Source organism: Neopelma chrysocephalum, unplaced genomic scaffold, assembly GCF_003984885.1.
Source record: "Neopelma chrysocephalum unplaced genomic scaffold, ASM398488v2 Primary Assembly neopelma1_367, whole genome shotgun sequence".
NCBI classification, from domain to species: Eukaryota; Metazoa; Chordata; class Aves; order Passeriformes; family Pipridae; genus Neopelma; species Neopelma chrysocephalum.
In genome coordinates this window covers 947048-964459 of record NW_020898031.1, presented here as the reverse complement: position 1 = coordinate 964459, position 17412 = coordinate 947048, and the positions used below count along the sequence as shown (strand labels likewise).

At 51.5% G+C, this 17412-nt stretch overlaps 1 long non-coding RNA gene across 2 annotated transcripts; it reads left to right on the top strand.

Moving 5' to 3' along the window:
* The first annotated feature begins 369 nt into the window (after nt 1–369).
* LOC113978951 lies at nt 370–13757 on the top strand. 2 transcript variants are annotated; one of them, XR_003537689.1, is made up of 4 exons: nt 370–402; nt 10603–10720; nt 12180–12330; nt 13035–13757. It is a non-coding gene; the product is annotated as an uncharacterized LOC113978951 (long non-coding RNA). The 2 variants fall into 2 exon arrangements; XR_003537688.1 differs by lacking the exon at nt 370–402 and adding an exon at nt 1256–1378.
* Nucleotides 13758–17412: the final 3655 nt, after the last annotated feature.

Below are 17412 nucleotides of genomic sequence, written 5' to 3'. Positions count from 1 at the left end.
GTTTTAAATACTCAGCTGCTGTGTGAGTTTAGTATAAAACACGAGTATTCTATTTAATTAAACAGGCAGTTACAGAATATATACTGCTTGCAGAGTGCTCTGTGACTCCTCTGCATCTCCACAGGTCACCAGGGTGCTGCTGCCTCCTCCTTGCTGAGTGATGGACCTTGAGGGTGGTGCTGGTCCCCAGGGAGAGTCCCTCCCCTCTGCTGCTGAGAAGGACCCAGGACTTATTAAGTCATTTGGCCTCTTGGGAAGAGTTATTCCTGTGACAGAGTGGAGATGACACAGCTCTGCCTGTGCCACTGCCGAGCCTCACAGTGCCATCCCTGTCAGACAGACAGACAGCCTGGAAAGCCTGGGTCTCCTCCCCTCAAACTTCACCTCATTATTCTGGGCCAGGTAAGTCCTCCCACCATTTTAATTGGACTTTCATGGTTTTTCACTGGCTGACTTTCCTTTCAGAGAGCAGCAAAGGCCACAAATGGGGATCTGCAGGTCAGGTGGCTTCATTGTGAAAGACACCGTGGAAATTCAGTGTATTGTTGCTGGTGCTGTCACAGAGGCAACACAGGGGCTGGAGGTCACAGTCCCTGAAACTTTGGCCCAGGCTGGCACTGGGCAGGGTGGCAGTGACCCAGCTGGGCTTACAGGGGTGGCTCTTTGCCTGAACTGCAGCAGAACTGTTGAACTCACTGCTTTCCTTCAGGATGCAGATTCACTGCTCTGGCTTCTCCTCTGGAAACGTACCCAGCGTGTCCCTGGCTACTCCAATCCCATTTGATAATCAGCAAGGCAGAAATAGTGCTTTCATGCTTCCTACATATTAGCTTGAGTGACTTGTGTAAAGAAAATATTGGCCAGAGAACGAATCCAGAGTGCAAAATGTGCTGGTTTTTACGTGCTGTTTGTGCTAGTGTTTACCCATGCCTCGACCAAAAATAGCAGCCTTTGGAGATATTTAGTATTTTCCTCCTCATCAGCCCATAACATCCCTGTTGCTGTTGTCTGGCAGAGCCTGTCTGAGCTGCAGAGCCTGTTCTGCCACCCTTGGCAGCTCCTTTTCCTCTTGGCAGGTGTGAGCTGGCTCAGTGCTGCTGCTCCTGCTCGTGTCCTCTGCAGAGCCTTCCTTGGTCCTCCTCCTCCTCCTGGGGCCTGGGGAGGGTGCTGGGCTGAAGGGGAGGGTGTGGGGTGAAGGGGATGGTGCTGGGCTGAAGAGGAGGGTGCTGAAGTGAAGGGGAGGGTGTGGGGTGAATGTCTCCCTGCTGCCTCAGCACCCCCATGGCTCTTGCCTTGGGGTCCAGGTTTCCCTGAGTGTTCCCTCCTTTGGTGTCAGTGAAGTCATGGAATAGAATTCCAGGGAGAGTTCCCTAAAATAGTGAGTTCAGTTCTTTCCAGCCCAGGGTTTTCACCCTTCCATCTCAGAATTTCATCCCTGAGCTCTGCCATAACCTGTGGTTCTCGTTTTGCCTCTGGTGGCAGTGTGACCTCATTTTGAAAGGTCTGAATAACTTGCATTTGGCCCCTGGATATGACACAGAATCTGACTCCTTCCCTCTTTTTTATACCCATGGCAATAATTATTCTTCCTCTCCAAACACAGCATTTTCCTCTTTATGAGGGTTTCTTCTCCTTCTCATTTCCATTCTGGAAGTGCTGGTTTCTGTTCTACTTTTAATGGAAAGGCTGGAGGGCAAATGCAATTAAACCACAGTGTATGAACTGTAACTTGTAATAGTTTTTTTTAAAAAAAACCCCAAACCAGCTTGTCACTCACAGAGGACTGGCTTTCTAACCTGGGCTCCATCACGAGTCCAAGTTTCAGCTCTTGTGATCAGAGTAAATGAGACCAGATCACAGAGGATTTGTAGGGTGCTCCTCCCTGGGGCTGCCAGTCCCCTCCTGTGCAGCCCCTGAGTGCTCATGCCAGGGATGAGGAGGCAGCTGGGGAGGATGGAGGGACCTGCCATTATCTCTAATAGATAGGATCAATAATGGGAGATGTATCATCCTTCTTCATTTCCTCATTGTGCTGGAATTGATGCCCTGCCTGGCGCAGGGGCTGCTGCTGAGGGCTGAGCTCACCCCTTATCACTCACCTCCCCCTGATTTACACCAGTGTTACATCTCTGCCATGTAAAAAATGGGCTGATCACATCTTGGGCTCAGTAACCTCAGAGCTCCGAAATTATTCCATAAGAGCATCTCCTGCCTGGGTGATTTATCCCCAAACTGCGCCGTGGTGACTCAGGAGGGTGGTTTCCCTGGAGAGGCATCTCTGGGCTGTGGAGAGGCACAAAACAGGGAGTCAAAGAAATCTCGTGCACCACTTGTCTTTCCTGCTGGTGCCTGGTGTGTGAGGATGTGCACTCCCAGTGGGTTTTGCTGCCGGTGGTTCCCAGAGGTGCCGTGGTGGCTGGTCCGATTCTGACACACTCAGGCAAAGTTAATTACCAATTCCATAAAACTTTTCACATCAAAGGTTTAAGAATTGTGCTCCTTTGATAAGGAGTCACTTGTAATACCTTGTTACTTCCCCGGCTCTAATTATGCTTATCAGTCCGTGCTGATAATTGGCGGCGTGTGCAAGGGGAGAGCTGCTGCAGTGCCCGGGGAACAGATGGAAACCTCTGGCTGCTGGGGCTGGAGGGACATCCCAGGGGCAGCACAGTGACCCCAGGTGAGGCACAGTCCAGGCCAGGCTGCCCCAGCACAGGGGGAATGTTCCCAGGGGTGGGTCACACTCCCACCCACAGCTCTTTAAATGCCAGTGCAACAGCAGGACAAGGGGGAATGGCTTCAGACTGAGAGAGAACAGGTTTAAATTGGATATTGGGAAAAAATCCTTCCCTGTGAGGGTGGTGAGGCCCTGGCACAGGTTACCCAGAGAAGCTGTGGCTGCCCCATCCCTGGAAGTGTCCCAGGCCAGGTTGGACGGGGCTTGGTCTGGTGGAAGGTGTCCCTGCCCCTGGCTGGGGTGGGACTGGATGAGTTTAAGGTCCCTTTGAACCCAAACCAATCTGGGATTCCATGACTAACAGAGCCAGCTAAGCTGGGAAAAGGTCCCTGCCCTGTCCCTGTTCTCCAGGAGTGTCTGGAGAGGGTCTGTGCCACAGCAGGGCTGCTTTGCTGCAGTGCAGGTGAGAGGCAGAATTGCAGGAAGGTAATAAACTGCCCCATTTACCAGCCGATTAAACAAGTATTTAAAGCCTGACTTGGCTGCCCAGGCAGCAGAAAACAAGGTACAAGGTAGCACAGGCTGGAACAACTGCTTGATGGCCATTCTGGCTGCAGCTATTTGAAAGTTGAGGTGCTGTTAATCACCAGAGTATGGTTTCATCTGCCTGGAATAGCTGCTTTTTGCAAGTTTTTCTGGTGTTTATTGGATGTCCCTGTTTACTTAAAGTTCACAGCATTTAAATAATATGTTTGAGCAGGTTAAAAATAGCACGAGATGCTGCCTCTCTCCAGGCTGTGGGAAAGACTCCAGTTAACAGGAAAATCTCCCTGTCCACCCTGCCAGTGCCAGACTCTCCTCTTGCTGTAGTTCATGCCAGTTCGTTTTTTTTTAATTGGCAGCTTATTGAAATCAAAATATTGTGTTTGCATATGTTGTCACTCCCATTTAAGCAGCTCACCTCTCAGAATTCTGCCAGTTCTCCATGGGGCGAGCGCTGGGATCAGATCTGGGGTCCCTGGGAAAAGGAGTTGTGTGTTGTCTCGTGCCCTGCAGGAGCAACTGGGAACTAAATTCATTTATTCCTGAATAAAGGCCTTTTCTGATGGAGCTGGTGGTCTGGAGAGGGAAGTGCTGCTGACCCAGTGCAGGGAGCCCATCTCTGAGCCAGTTCAGTCTTGTTAATGTGTTTCTTCCCTCATAATGAGCCTTTCCTGTCGTGACTCGTGGCAGATACATTATCCCCTGTGGGGCTGTGGGCTGGAATTGGTGTTTTCCTGCTGGCAATGGGGCTTTGCTGGAGTGGGATCTGTGGGGGGGAGTCTCCCTGGGATCAGAAGCTGCCAGAGCTCAGCTGCAGCCACCCGGGAAAAGGGCTTGGAGGGAGGGATGTGCTGGAAAGCAACTCACCCTGTCAGGTTTGGAGTCAAACAGAATAAAACTGATAGCTTTTAAAAATTCATGGTGGTGTTAATGCACTCAGTCGAGTGTAATTAAATGTAGAGACTCAACAGATTCATATAAACACTCTGTGGGAGCCTGTCAATCTTCCAGGGTAATGAACCCCCAAACAAATGTACAAATCTCTAATATCTCTGGCAGAGCTGAGGCTGTGGAGCAGCACCCGAGGATCTCTCTGTGTATTCCCAGGGGGACACATCCCCTGTTAGTCTGGAGGAACAATTCCTCACACAGGCTGTGCACACCTTTGTGCTGCAGTGCAGACCCACGAATCTGGGGCTGTGAAAAGCAGGATTTAGTGCTCAGGGCATGTCCTGGGCTTTGAGTGCCAGCAGATGGAGATGCTGTGCCTGGCACTCAGCTGCACTCACCAGGAATTCCTCCTGCCCCTGCCTTGTCCTTCAGGAGCTGCTGGAGCTGCTTTGCTGTGCCTGGACCCCTCTGCTCTGGTCTGGACAGAAAACAGTTGTGCCATATTTAAAATGTGGGGGAAAAAAGAACCATAAAGTGTGTGTGGAAGGTGCTGTGTGCACAGCTGAGTGATGGATGGATGGCTGATGAAGGAGAACATCTCCACAGGAGGGGTTTTCTCCTACAAATCATCCCCAGTAAGTTTTGGAAGTCAGGTGTGTGCAGAGGGCACTGAAACCCAGAGGAACCCCCCTGGGACCTGGCCAGCTCCTGTGCCATGGTGAGGGTCGGGCAGGGGTGGGTTTCTGGCAGCTCAGGGGCAGGACAGTGCCCTGTGCCCCCACGTCTCTGTGCCTGACGAGGGCTGCAGTGCCTCCTCTGGCTCCTGCACATTAACCAGGGCACTTCTGGAGATGCTTCTCCTAAATTTCTTCTTGGGAACTCTTCTACTGTCATCAGCAGAATTGGGAAAATCACCTAAAGCAGAGTGAGAAAGGGAGGATCAGCCAGTGCTGAGCTAATATTTTTCCCATTTGTGTTTTTTTTCCTCTTTCCTTTTCTCAGTTCTCACCTCCTCACAACAGTTGTTGCACACCACTGTAAACTTCATTTAATCCTTTGTGAAGTTAAAGTAAATACGCCTGAAAGACAAAATACACGCTGTACTTGATGTAAGACTAATGACACGTCCCCCAATTATGTTGGGCGGTGATAGAGCTCTAATCAAATTTGGAGAGCAGCTGTGCTGCTGACAGGGATGCAGTGGATTAGAATTGATGCTGCCTCTCGTTCATCCCGCTGGCCCTGGCAGGGCTGTGCTCACCCAGCCCTGGCACAGCTCCTGCACATCCCAGCAGCAGAGTGGGACAGTGCCAGAGCCCGCTCTGCCCCTCGCCTTGGCACTGCCCCACGGCTGCCCCTCTGCCCCAGAGCTGCTCCTGCCTGGGTCCTGCACACCCCTGAACGTGGAGGGAGGTGAGATGGAGCTCCCAGGCACCTTCTCCCTGCTGGGGCTGCCACGCCCTGCTGAGCCATCACCTCCCATCCCCATTCCCAACAGCTCCAGGGGAGCTGGGAGCTTCTTCTGTTGGGCTTCCAAACCAGCCAAGCACCTGAGATGCTTCTGTTTTTATTTTTATTTTTTTAGCTTTAGCCCAGGCGGGTGTTGGAGCAGAGGACTCGTTTCAGCTGTCAGTTTGCTCAAGGAAAAAGCAGCTCTTTGCCTCCCCGCTGTCCCGGCTGCAGCAGGAGGTGTCCTCAGCAGCAGGGAAGGAACCTGGTGGTTCAATAACCCCAGAACCTTCTGTGGTGCTCTTGGGTTTTCACAGTCAGTGTAATAGTGGTGTTCAAAATAATTGCTGTAGAGAGAAAAAGTGCCTTATCACAGGGAGCAGCATGTGGACAATGGGAGCGTTTCAGAGCGTATTTTTAGGACAGGGGGAAAAAAAATCAATCTAAATCTTGTGCTTTTTTATCATATGCCTTGAGCAGTGAAAGGGGGGGGGAAAGGGATCAGCATTTTTGCTGGTTGGATGAGGCTGTGAGCAGCCTGGGCTGCTGGAAGGTCCCTGGGGACAGCGGGGTCGGGGCAGCAGATTCACCATCAGGTGCCTCAATGCACCACGTTGGTTCTGCCTCTCCTTGGTGCCCCTCTGGGAAAGTCAAACGTTTATGTGTAACCTAAAAGAAAAGCTGTTCTGCCGGTGTGAGCTATTGGGTAATAAAACAGGGAAAGGCACTGCAGTCAATAAAAGTAAATTAATAACTAGAGACAACAATCCTTGCTTCCCTGACTGGCATAAAGCAATCCTGTGCTGAAAGAAGGAAGAATGGCACAGTTTATGAGGAGGCAGGTCGAGTCCAGGAGGAATGGGCCACGGAATTTTGTGGGATATTTGTGATCACAATGTTTTCTCCCTAAACCTTTCGTGGTTTATTTGTGCTGTGCTGCAGGCAGGGCTGTGGAGCAGCATCCTGCTGAGACAGGACACGCCAGCACGAGGGAAATGGGTTTTGAAGGGTCAATCCAAGCTTTGGGAGGCAGCCCCAGGACTGTGCAGCCCGGGGAGCCCCTGGTGCTCCCCATTCTGAGCCCTGGTGTCTCACAGCACCCGAGGAACTGCCCCAGGAACTGCCCCAGGAGCTGCTCTGGGGCTGCTCGGGCGATGCCGACGGTGCCCGTGGTGCCCTCGTGGTGCCCTCGTGGTGCCTGCCCAGCGCTGGGATCTGTGCCTGGACCTGCCCTTGGCTCCAGACGAATCCCTGGCACAAGTCAAGCAGCCCCGTGGTGCCAAGGGGAGCCAAAGCCCCTCGGTGTGGTGGGTGCCACCCACCCACAGCCGGCTCAGGGCTGCCCACACCTGCCCTGGCAGTTGTGCTGCTCATGCAGCACGAATTAGGAGGCTTAATTATTTCAATAGAGGTTAATTACATTAGTCACTACAGCAAATCTCCAGTTCATGCCACGCTTTCCACTTCATTTAATTCATTACCCCCTGTGACAGTGGATTCCTGCACAGAGCTGCTCGTTTGTGTCCCCTGTCCCTTCCAAGAGCAATCCTGCACCTCGGCCCTTTGCTTGCTGTTGCTCCTGTTCCTTCCAGTGTTCTGGTGGCAGTGGCAGAGGGGTTTTGTGGGAGCAGCCTCAGCCATGCTCTGCCCTGGGTGAAGGAGGTGGGCAGAGGGCTCTTGCCAGGGGGGACAGGCTGTGCACCCCAAACCGTGTGTGTCCTGTGCTGGAGCTGAGCAGAGGGTGACTCTGGACGGTGTTCACTGTCCCCTTCCCTATCTGCATTCTTGCTCAATACCTGGATTTACAGATATGTGTCCTCTCCTGGGTGCTGTGCCCTGCTGGTCTTTGCCATGAGCCCGCTCTGTCCTGCCTCCCCTGTGCACAGGACAGTCCAGATGGGAAAAAATCAGCCAGTTGTGCACCCAACCCCTTGCAATGATTCCAAAAGAGCCATTCCTCATGGTTTAATGTGTTTCTGTAAATGGCAGAGTAAAGCTCTTGGATGGCATTTAATTAGTTTTACCGTGCCTTCCCTGCCCGGCAGAGATGCACCGTAATAGCTGAAGGATTCATGCAAAGGCTGCTTCAGTAATCAGAAATTCAAATGCCAAACAAGACAGAGCAAGAAAGCTCTGAAAATAAGCACAGAATTTTTTTTTAAATTGCCCAGGTGAGTCTCAGTGCTGCAGGCACAGGGTGCTGCTCTTGGAAGTAAATTGGGGAATCACTAGCTCTGAGCCGGCTGATGCTGGATCCCAGTTAATCCTCTGGAGCCGTGGTGCTGTTGGGAAGGGCATTGGCTGGGCTGTTCCAAAGCCAATCCCAAATCCAGGTGAACTCAGTGCACACTGTCATTTGTTGAGCATTTGCCACACCCTGGGCTGAGCCCAGAGCCTGGTGTGTGCCCACGGTCACGGTGCCCAGGGCAAACCCGTGTGGGCTGCACAGGAAGGACCTTCACCCATCCAGGGCTTTCCAGGGCTGCCAAAGCCTGGGGAACAGGAGCTCTGTGCCACCACCTGGCTCCATCTTTCCTCGTCATATTTTGTTTTTAAACTTAGTTCGTTCCTTTCTCGCTGCCCCCGGGTGGGTGTTGGTTTGTCCCCAAGGCTCCTCCAGCCCCCAGCACCCACCACGGGGGGACATTTCTGCAGCCCTGGAGCCCCAGAGCCCAAACTGCAGCTGCTGACATGTGCAAGGGGGAGGTGAGACATTCCCCACCTGTTCAGCTATTCTGTAGCCTGGTGGGATATCTCCTATTTTTAACCGTAGCTGCATTAAAGGGAATAAACTTGTGAAGGCAAACATAAGGTAACAACCGAAGGAATTAGTTTTTTAGATGCAGATCTGTCTGTTTTAGTACATGGTGAACATTTTCTTTAGCATAATGATACTTCTTAGGGTGCATGATAAAAACCTGCAGTGATGAACAGACTCAATTCTCAGTTTTCACTCCCATCATTGGCTGTCATCAGCATTTTGCTGTCGTTAACCTGTGCAGGATAAACTGCTTATAAAATAGATATTCCTTTGCTGGGCACCAGCAGGTCTGGTTGTGGGGAGGGATGTGGAATTCTGTCTGCAGTTTTGCATCATGAACATGAGCCATGTGTGGCTTTGAGACTGGAGGTCAGGCCAGTGTAAACCCGGGAAACATTTCCAGATTTTAATCTGAATTGGGACTTAAGGATTTAAGGATGTTTGAACACCCAGCCAGTGTTCACTTCTGCTGGGGAACCATCAGGGTGGAGGGACCTTCCACGGGGGTGGGAGTGGCTCAGGCTGCTGCAGGGAAGGCTCTGCCCTCTCTCCTCTCTCCTTCCTGACATTTCAGCACCTCTCCTCTGGCTTTGGGAGATGCTGCCTGTGCCCTTCTGTCCCCTTGGCCACTGGCATCCTGCAGAGCCAGAGCCTGGCCGGGGTGCTGGGATGTGCCAGCCTTGGCTGGGAGCTCTGCAGGGGCACACGGGGTGGCCTCAGCTGCCAGAAAATCAGACTCATTTATTTGGGAATCCGTGGTACACAAAGCACTTTAATAACCACATTCATCTAAAGGGCACATCAGGAGAAACAGTACTGCCTGTTCCCTCCTGGATGCCAGTTAGTGGGGAATGCTGTTGTTAACATTTAGCAGGAGCTCCAGGTCACCTTGATACGATGGAGCTAACACACATTTTAATGGCTGTTTAATTAGATTTACCATAGGGAAGATGCCATGGAAGAAAGCTGCATTTCCACTTCCAGCACTTGGGTTGGTGGCTGGATTCAATAAAAATGCAGATAAAAAAATGCAAGTGATAGACAAAGACGAGGGGGTTTTTACCCGTGTTCAATATAATTTTCCAACCTGGTCTGGGTGCTGTGGCTGCTCTTGCAGGGCTGGGAGCTCTCACACCCAGGCAGGATGATGCTCTTTTCTGCCTGCCACAAAGTGCAGCTGCTCCTCAACAGCTCATTTGCTTTTAGGTGACCTGAGCTTCGAGCACCTCCCTGTGAGGCTCCCACCAAACCATTCCTCAGAAGCTGCCCCTGTGCCATCAGCAGGATTGGAGCAGAAGGGAAGGAATCCATCAGTTTTCCAGCATCAGCATCCGAATGTTGTGGCAAACTGGTCCCTGCATCAGAGAGCAAACAGCTCCTGCCCACGTCCCATCAATTCTGATTCCTGCACGAGGCTGGGGGGGCCCTGAGGAGCATTTTGTGAAGCAGCCAGCTGCTCCCTCCCAGGAAATAAAGCATTGAAACATATTGCTATAAAGGATATGACACCTCTCCTGATGGATTTATTAAGAAGACCCCAAGAGTGAAGAGTTATAAAACCTGATCCAGTCGGCAGTTCCAGCTGTGTAATTGATATCCATTATTTCCCATTGACTGCTCTGCAGGAACTTTGCTTTCTGTAGCATCAACAGATTCTGCCTCTGAGCTGCTGGGGCTTGGCAGAGAGCAAAGTCGATAGCAAGCCCAGAGAGAGTCCCAGGAGACAGCTGAGTTGGTTTTCCTCAATTTCTGCCCATAAATACACACCTTTATCCTAATTTATACTGTTTTTCGAGTCACTCCATTTTCACAGGGCAGCACAAATCTGCTGTGGCTTTGCTGAGGCAGAGGCTGGGTGCCAGTTTGGTTTCCCCAATGACACAATTTCTCCTTATCTGCTTCATTTTGTGGCAATTTTATATGGTTTACTGAAATAGGGTTATTATAGTAATGAATTTACTGAAAACAACAGGCAGAAAAAGGCTGTCCCCACAGATGCAGGGTGTCCTGGGGACTGACCTCTGCTCCTGGGTGCTGCACAATCCCTGAGGGGGCTGAACCCAAGGAAGGGGCTCACACCAACCCCCTGCCCCTGTCCCTGCCCAGGACAGCATTAGGCAAACCCATCATTTCTCCCTCTTATTACTCAGAGCTTTTCTGTGCCATTGACCTCCTGCCCCTTTCTCCTGCAAATCATTTGCTTTTCCAGATGCTTCAGTATTAACTTGTACCATTTTCTCTCCTTTTTTCCTTTTTTTTTCCTCTCCTTATCTCACCTCAGGAAGAAGAGGGATTACCTCATTTCCACCACCTCTGAAATAAATCCTCATTATGGATTTGCACCTGGGGAGGAAGGAGCTGATTTCCACTCCCAGCCAGTTCTGAGCAGACATTTGAAGGTAATTGTGCAGCCCAGTCATCTCACTTGCCCAATGACCATAAAGAGCACTTTTATTAGCACCAGGCCTGGGGCTGGGGCTATTGAGAAGATATTTATGGGGAAGATATTATTTCAGAAAACTAGAACGTGGACATCAAATGTATGTTTTATTCCGAGGTGGAGCAAAGGGAAGGACCCAACATCCAACAGGGGTCTGAGTGCTGGTGGGGGGCTCTGGGGTGGCTGCACTGTGGTGCCTCCTCACAGCACTCACTGGGTTGCCTCAGATTTGCCAAAAACCATCATCTGAGGTGGCTGAACCCAGCAGGGCTGAGCAGCTTTTCCCTCATGCTCCAGTTGTGAAAGCTCTGATGTGGGCTAGCAGACATTAATGGTGTTTTTATTGAGGATCTTGTGCTCTCAGTTCTGCCTCCCTGAACAGGCTGGAACACGAGGCTGGAATGCTGGTGTGATGAGGCCCTTTTTTCTTGGCTAATTGCTGCAGGATGAAGTATGGGCCAGAATAAAATGTGGTCATCTGCTGAAGGGCTGCTGTGCTGTCAGGCTGTTTGCTGCAGCCCAGGATACACTGACTGTGGCAGCTTTTGGATGCTCCAGCTCAGGGCAGAGCTGGGCAGTGATTTCTCTGGGCTTGGACAGGCCCAGTTCTGAGCTTCTCCCACGGAGCCAGCAGTGATGGACTGGACAAAAATAACCAAACAGCCCAGGAGAGCTTTCTGGAGGAGCAGTGGCTCAGTCCAGTGCTGCAGGTTTGCACTGAGATGCTCCCAGACAAGCAGAGGTGTGAGACAGACGTCCCCATTCTGCAGCTCTGGGGCACTGGGACTCCTCTGCCTTTGTGTCTGTGCCCTGTGCTGCTCTGCTGCAGCTTTGGAGGTGGCAGGGACCCCTCAGGCACCAGCTCAGCATCCAGCTGCTGGTGAAATTTTGATGAAAAGTCCTTAATTATTGATGAAGAATAACATCTCTGTTGCACAGCTCATCTCGGGGGGAGCACAGTCATTTAGTGCTCGATGCTCCAGGGCTGTGGGGGGCTGACACACCACGAGCTTCCCCCCAAACCTCTGATCCCACCGGTGGGAGAGGATGGGAGGATTTCTTTGGGCAGGTCCTGATCCCAGTGAAATGGAGAAAATGTGAGTCAGACTAAAGTGCCAAACCAAAACACAGCAGAGGAGCCTTCCAGAGGCTTCCAGGGAGCATCCAGAGGTGCTTCCAGAGGATCCTGGCAGCACACAGCAGCCTGGAGCCCCAGGAAGCACAGGGAAGAGCATTCCATGGTTGGTGCCCTCACTCCAGAGCTCCTGGGCTCCATCCAGCCCGTGTGTGCCTGGGGCTGTGCTCCAGCCCTGAGCCTCTGCCTCGGGTAAGTCCGTGGGCTATCTCACAGCAGCCAGGAAAGGGAACAGAGAGAAGCAGTTATCTTTAGTGCCTTTAATTCCCTTGGCTTTTTTTAGAGGTCCAGAAATGGAAAACCAGCCATAAAGCACTGCAGCTGTGCCACAGAGCCCGTGCCATGGTGGTGGCACTGGGGATGTGGCCTCGGGCTCTTCAAAGCCTCTGCAGCTGCCTCTGGACCTGAACTGCTGTGACTTCGTGTTGTCCAAGGTCTGTGTAACTTCATCATTTTCTGATAGCCCCTGCATAACAAGAGCACTAGAAAGCTGTACAGGTGGATGTTTTAAAGTTAAACTGATTCCCAGCCATGGTTTCCTTCCCCTGGAGCAGTTTTAGTTGTAAAGAAGATGATAGATTGAGTTATGTTTGACTGACAGATTTAAACTGGGGCTTCTTTCTGCAGCCTCCACATCCACGCTCTAAATTGGAGGCTTGGGATTAGAGCCACTAAATTACTCAGTTTATTGAAAAAATAAAATATCAGGAACAGATGAAGAGAGAGAAATGCAAATTGAATGAGTGTTAAAAAATGATTAAGGTAAGGCAGCAAATGAAATAGAATGGCACTAAAACTGGGTGACACGTGAGAAATTCTCTCCAAGTGGCAGCACTGGGGAACTGGGCTTGAAACATGGAGCTGTGGAGCTTCAGACAGGTGAGCTTGACATTGCCAGGAGCTGCTCTCTGCACCCTCTGCCCCTGGGGGTGGGAGAGGGATGGAAAAGGGCAGGTCATGGATGGAGTTGACCCTCCTGGGGTTTACAGGGGGGCTGTTACTGGCCCCGGTCCTGTCTGCAAGTGTGGAAGTTCCCATGGCTCCCCCAAATCCGAGCAGAGGTGGATTTCTGTCTGCTGGCTTTGGGTAGTTTCTTGTAACCTCTCTGAGTCTTTACACATTTGCTGTCTCCTCCCAGTAATTACATAGGAGACCATGGAGAGAGATCAAATCCTGCCACCCCCCTTGGATCCTGGAAACGGCCCCTTAAGGCCCCCTCGAGCCTCGTTAGAGGGAACAAATCCAAGTGCTGCACCAGAGGCTTGCAGGTAAAGCTGTGCCCCTGAGGACCTGCCTTTTCTAGACAGCCCCGTGGATGGGGAGTGAAACATTTCCAGGAGATTCGATTCCATCTGGGCCCGGGGAAATTCCGCAGCTCCATCACCAATCCATCACCACTGGCTCAGGGAGGAGCCACAAATTCATCATCAGCTGCTTCTGGAGCAGCTGTGGGGATGGCAGGAGGAGCAGCAGTGCAGGCTGCCCTTCCTTGCACGTGGAGAAGAGCCAAAATTGGGGCAAGGGAGCAGCTTTGAGCCTCTCCTTCCCCTCCTGCCCTGCTCTCCCAGCAGCTCTGCTCCCTGGGCCTGTGCAGCTGGGCTGGCTGGCAGCAGTTATTGCTGGTTCCTTCACAGCCTTTGCTTTAGACCCCTCATGATGGTGGCTGTGACACCCCTGGAGCAGCAGTGAGTGTCCACTCAGGTGCTGTTGGCACATCCATGCTGACACTGCAGCCTGGCCCAGGGAATGTCACTGTTCTCAAGAGCAAAACGCCTTCAGGGGCTTGTGCTCTGTCCCAGGGTGATGCTGCCCAGAGACACAACCTCCTCCTTCCTCCTCCTGCTCCTCCTCCTCCTCTCTGCAGGGCCAGCTCCTGGCATCACTCCCAGCCAGGAGGGGCTGGATCTCTGCAAGGTGCCAGGTTGGCATCCCCAGGGAAGAGGCAGACGTTGCTGGATGACAGGATGGAGATCCAGCCTCTGGTTTAATGACATCACAGCACAAAGGGGAGAGTTTGGGAAAATGGTGTAAGAGAACATATTCCCTCACATTAAATCACCACTCTGGGTCCTGTCACCATTGGCAGCCTGAGGGATATTTTGCAGAGATGTTAAAACACATTGTAAATTAGGAAAACAAGAGAGAAACCAAACCAAAACACCATATTGTGTAAGATCACTTCTCTTGATACCAGAAAAGCTTTTCAGAACAAACCAGCCCGTTCATGTTTACCTTTGTTTGTTTTTTTTTTTGTTTGAAGAAATTATTTCTGTTTTTCAATAAAAATAGCTGCTGCCATTGATGTCCCTTTGCAGCCTCGCCTCGCTGCCTGCAGAGGTCAGCAGTGCTGGAGTCCCTGTGGGATGTGGGCAGCCCTGCTCCTTCCCAGGCCAGGAAAAGAAGAGGAACACTTCGTGATCCTTAAACTTGTTAAATTTAAAACTTGAAAAGGCACCTTCACACCTTCAATCGTTTTTGCTGCTTCTAATGCAACTGGTCTAAGCTTTCCCAGAAGACCCAGAGGGAAACCAGGAAGGATCAGATGTGACGTTCTGGACCTGGCGTGTGAAAAGCAACTGGGGAAAAAATGGAATAAAGTGAAGTACAGGGAGACTTGTGGCTGAGGCAAATTGTGAAATTAAAGGAAACAGGGTGAGGACACAATTAAAAGCGGCGCCTCTGAACTGGAACTGCTTTGCCGTGAATTGGACGTGCCCAAACCTGGTCATGGTTGAGCAGAGCTGTTCCACTCAGCGCCGGATTAACTCATCAGCAGAGTGCCCAGAACCTGATTTAATTTGAAAGACTACAAAATTATATTTCTCTGCCGATTTTCCAGGTGGCAGGATTAGAGGCAGAGCTTTTAGTTTTCCGCTACTTCCTTTTAACCTAATTTGACAGAAATGGCTCTCGGAACAAGGCGGAATTTGCTGGGTGCTGCATCAGGGATAAAGGGAACATCAGAGGAACGGCAGAGCGCAGTGGGGGGAGATTGTTTCCCTCCCTCTGGAACATGCTGGGCTTGATAAACTACAAAGGCTGAGTTTTCTGGAAGTGCATAAACCAGGGAGACTCGCAGCTCTCATGGAATGTTCACCGCTCCACCAGAGCAGCCCCTCTTTGTGGGGAGAATGAGGAACACCAAGAGTTGTGGCAGGACTTGGCACATGAGGTGTGTGAGGAGACAGAGGGATTTTGGCGTGGCTGGCACGGGCATGGCCACGGGCACGGCGGCTGCAGGGGAAGGAAGGGTGGTGGCCAAGGGACAGTGTGGCCACAGGGACCGGGAGCTGCCCTTCCTCCCGGCCCTGCTGATTAAGGAGCTCCTTTTCTTGGCAGTTAGAGCTGGAATTAAAATATTGCTGGGAGAGAGAGACCCAGGGGCAGGCGAACAGCTTGTTCCCAGCTGGCTCAGCACTTTCCTGTTTGCAATTCCACCTACCAGAGCTCAAAAAAGGCTCCCTGAAGGCGGCCGGGTGCCAGGCTGGCAGCCCCGACAGCCCCCAGGACCTGGCATGCCCCGGTGCCCCTCAGCTGCACCAGCACTCAGGGGGTATCTCTGCTCCTCCTGGAACATATCCAGCCTCAGCAGTGCTGGAACAGAGGTGGAGGCAGGAGAAGGGGGTGCCCAGGCTGGCTTGGGAGCTGTTTTTTGGCTGCTGATGCTGCTGGGTGCTCGTGGGGGTCCTGGAGGCTTCCAGGGCTCTGTCCCCTCTTCTAAGGAAGGAAGGGGATTTTCAATGTGACCTCCAAGCTGCAGGAGCTGGGGCAGGGTCTGCCCTGGAGGGGCACCAGCTGGATGGTTTAAAGGCCGAGCTACTTGACTGCCCTTGTTTTTTCCCTCTCCCATGTCCTGCACTCCTCTGATTCCTGGAGTGATGAGGCTCCTCTTTGCCCTGGTAGAAGGGACAGACCCTGGTTAATGACCCCCATGCCCGACTCCCACTGCCTTTCTCCTGGTCATTCTGCCAGGCTCCAGTGGAATGGTTTGCCTGGGAAATGGTCTGTGACTCCACAGGCAGTGTGCTGGGGAGAGGCAGGTTCCTAATGACTCCTCAAACTGAGATTTTTATCCCTGTAAATGCAACCGGGTCTCAGTGTCCCTGATTAGCTTCTTGTGACGAATTCCATCTGCCTGCCTGGGAACAACAAGGACCTAAAAAACCTGAGCACCAGCCATGCAGGCGGCTGCTCCCGTGCTGGGCTTTGTCATCACAGGAAATCACTTAAAAAAACAGGAAACTCTTCCTTGTTCCACTCCATTTCTTGGGACAATTTGCCCGAAATGTCACCTTCACAGACGAAGGAATGGGATTTATCACAATCAAGGCTTTGACATGTGAATCGAGGATGCTTTTAATTGTGAATCTGCCCAGGGTTTTGTTGGTGCAGTGTGAGTCCCTTGCATTTTATAACACTCCCAAACACACACGTTTTTGGGCAGTGCTGGTGTGGTTTTGCTGCCCTGGGCAGCGTGGGCTGCCAAGGCCAACAGAGCACATTGATGGCACGTGGCTCATTGTTGGAATGCTCCAGGCATTCCTCAGGAATGCAGGGAGACAACCCTTGTGCCGGGCTATTGAGTGACTGAGCGGTTTCTTGCACATTTTGAGGCATTTTGTGTATTGTGACTGTAACACAATACACAAAACATCCCACCTGCGTCACTGCCCTCGTCATTTCTGGAGAGCATTTTTTGGCTGTTACGTGAGACAAAGAGGAGCTGAATCTGTAACAGGGGTTCTGTGACAGGGTTCTGTGACATCCAGATTCTGTGACAGGGTTCTGTGACAGGGTTCTGTGACACACGAGTTCTGTGACATCCAGATTCTGCGACTGGGGTTCTGTGACAGGGGTTCTATGACAGGGGTTCTGTGACAGAGATTCTGTGACAGGGTTCTGTGACAGGGTTCTGTGATATCCAGGTTCTGTGACAGGGTTCTGTGACAGGGTTCTGTGACAGGGGTTCTGTGACATCCAGATTCTGTGACGTGGGTTCTGTGACACATAATTTTTGTTGTGTCCTCAGCCCCTGGAGCTGCTTCAGCAAAGGGGGATTCTGGTGTGAAACACCCCACAAAAATGTGTTGTATTTGCTGTTGCCATAGCACATGTAGGAAACCTGGAACATGGGGTGAGTCACTGGGGTGAAGCATTTATCCCAAAACCCCTGTCCTGGAAACCTTTTGGCACGGATGAACTTTACAGACCCAATAGACCATTGTGGGAGTTACTGAGCCCTTATGCAAATCCAGGGGGAAATGGGAATTACTTTTCAAAGCAAGATTTGTCCCTAAATCCATGTTTAAGTCTCAAGGGAAGGCCAGACCCCCATGAAGTGATCTAGCAGAAGCTGTTCCCTCTGGGGGCTGGTTGTGGGACCTTTCCATGATCCAAGTTTGCTGCAGGGGTTTGGACACCGACACTGTTCACCTGCAAATCATTTCCTGCTTTAAATACTTCTCATTAAGGGGGAAATATTGAATTTGCTGGCTGTTTTGGTTGTGTTTGCAGCA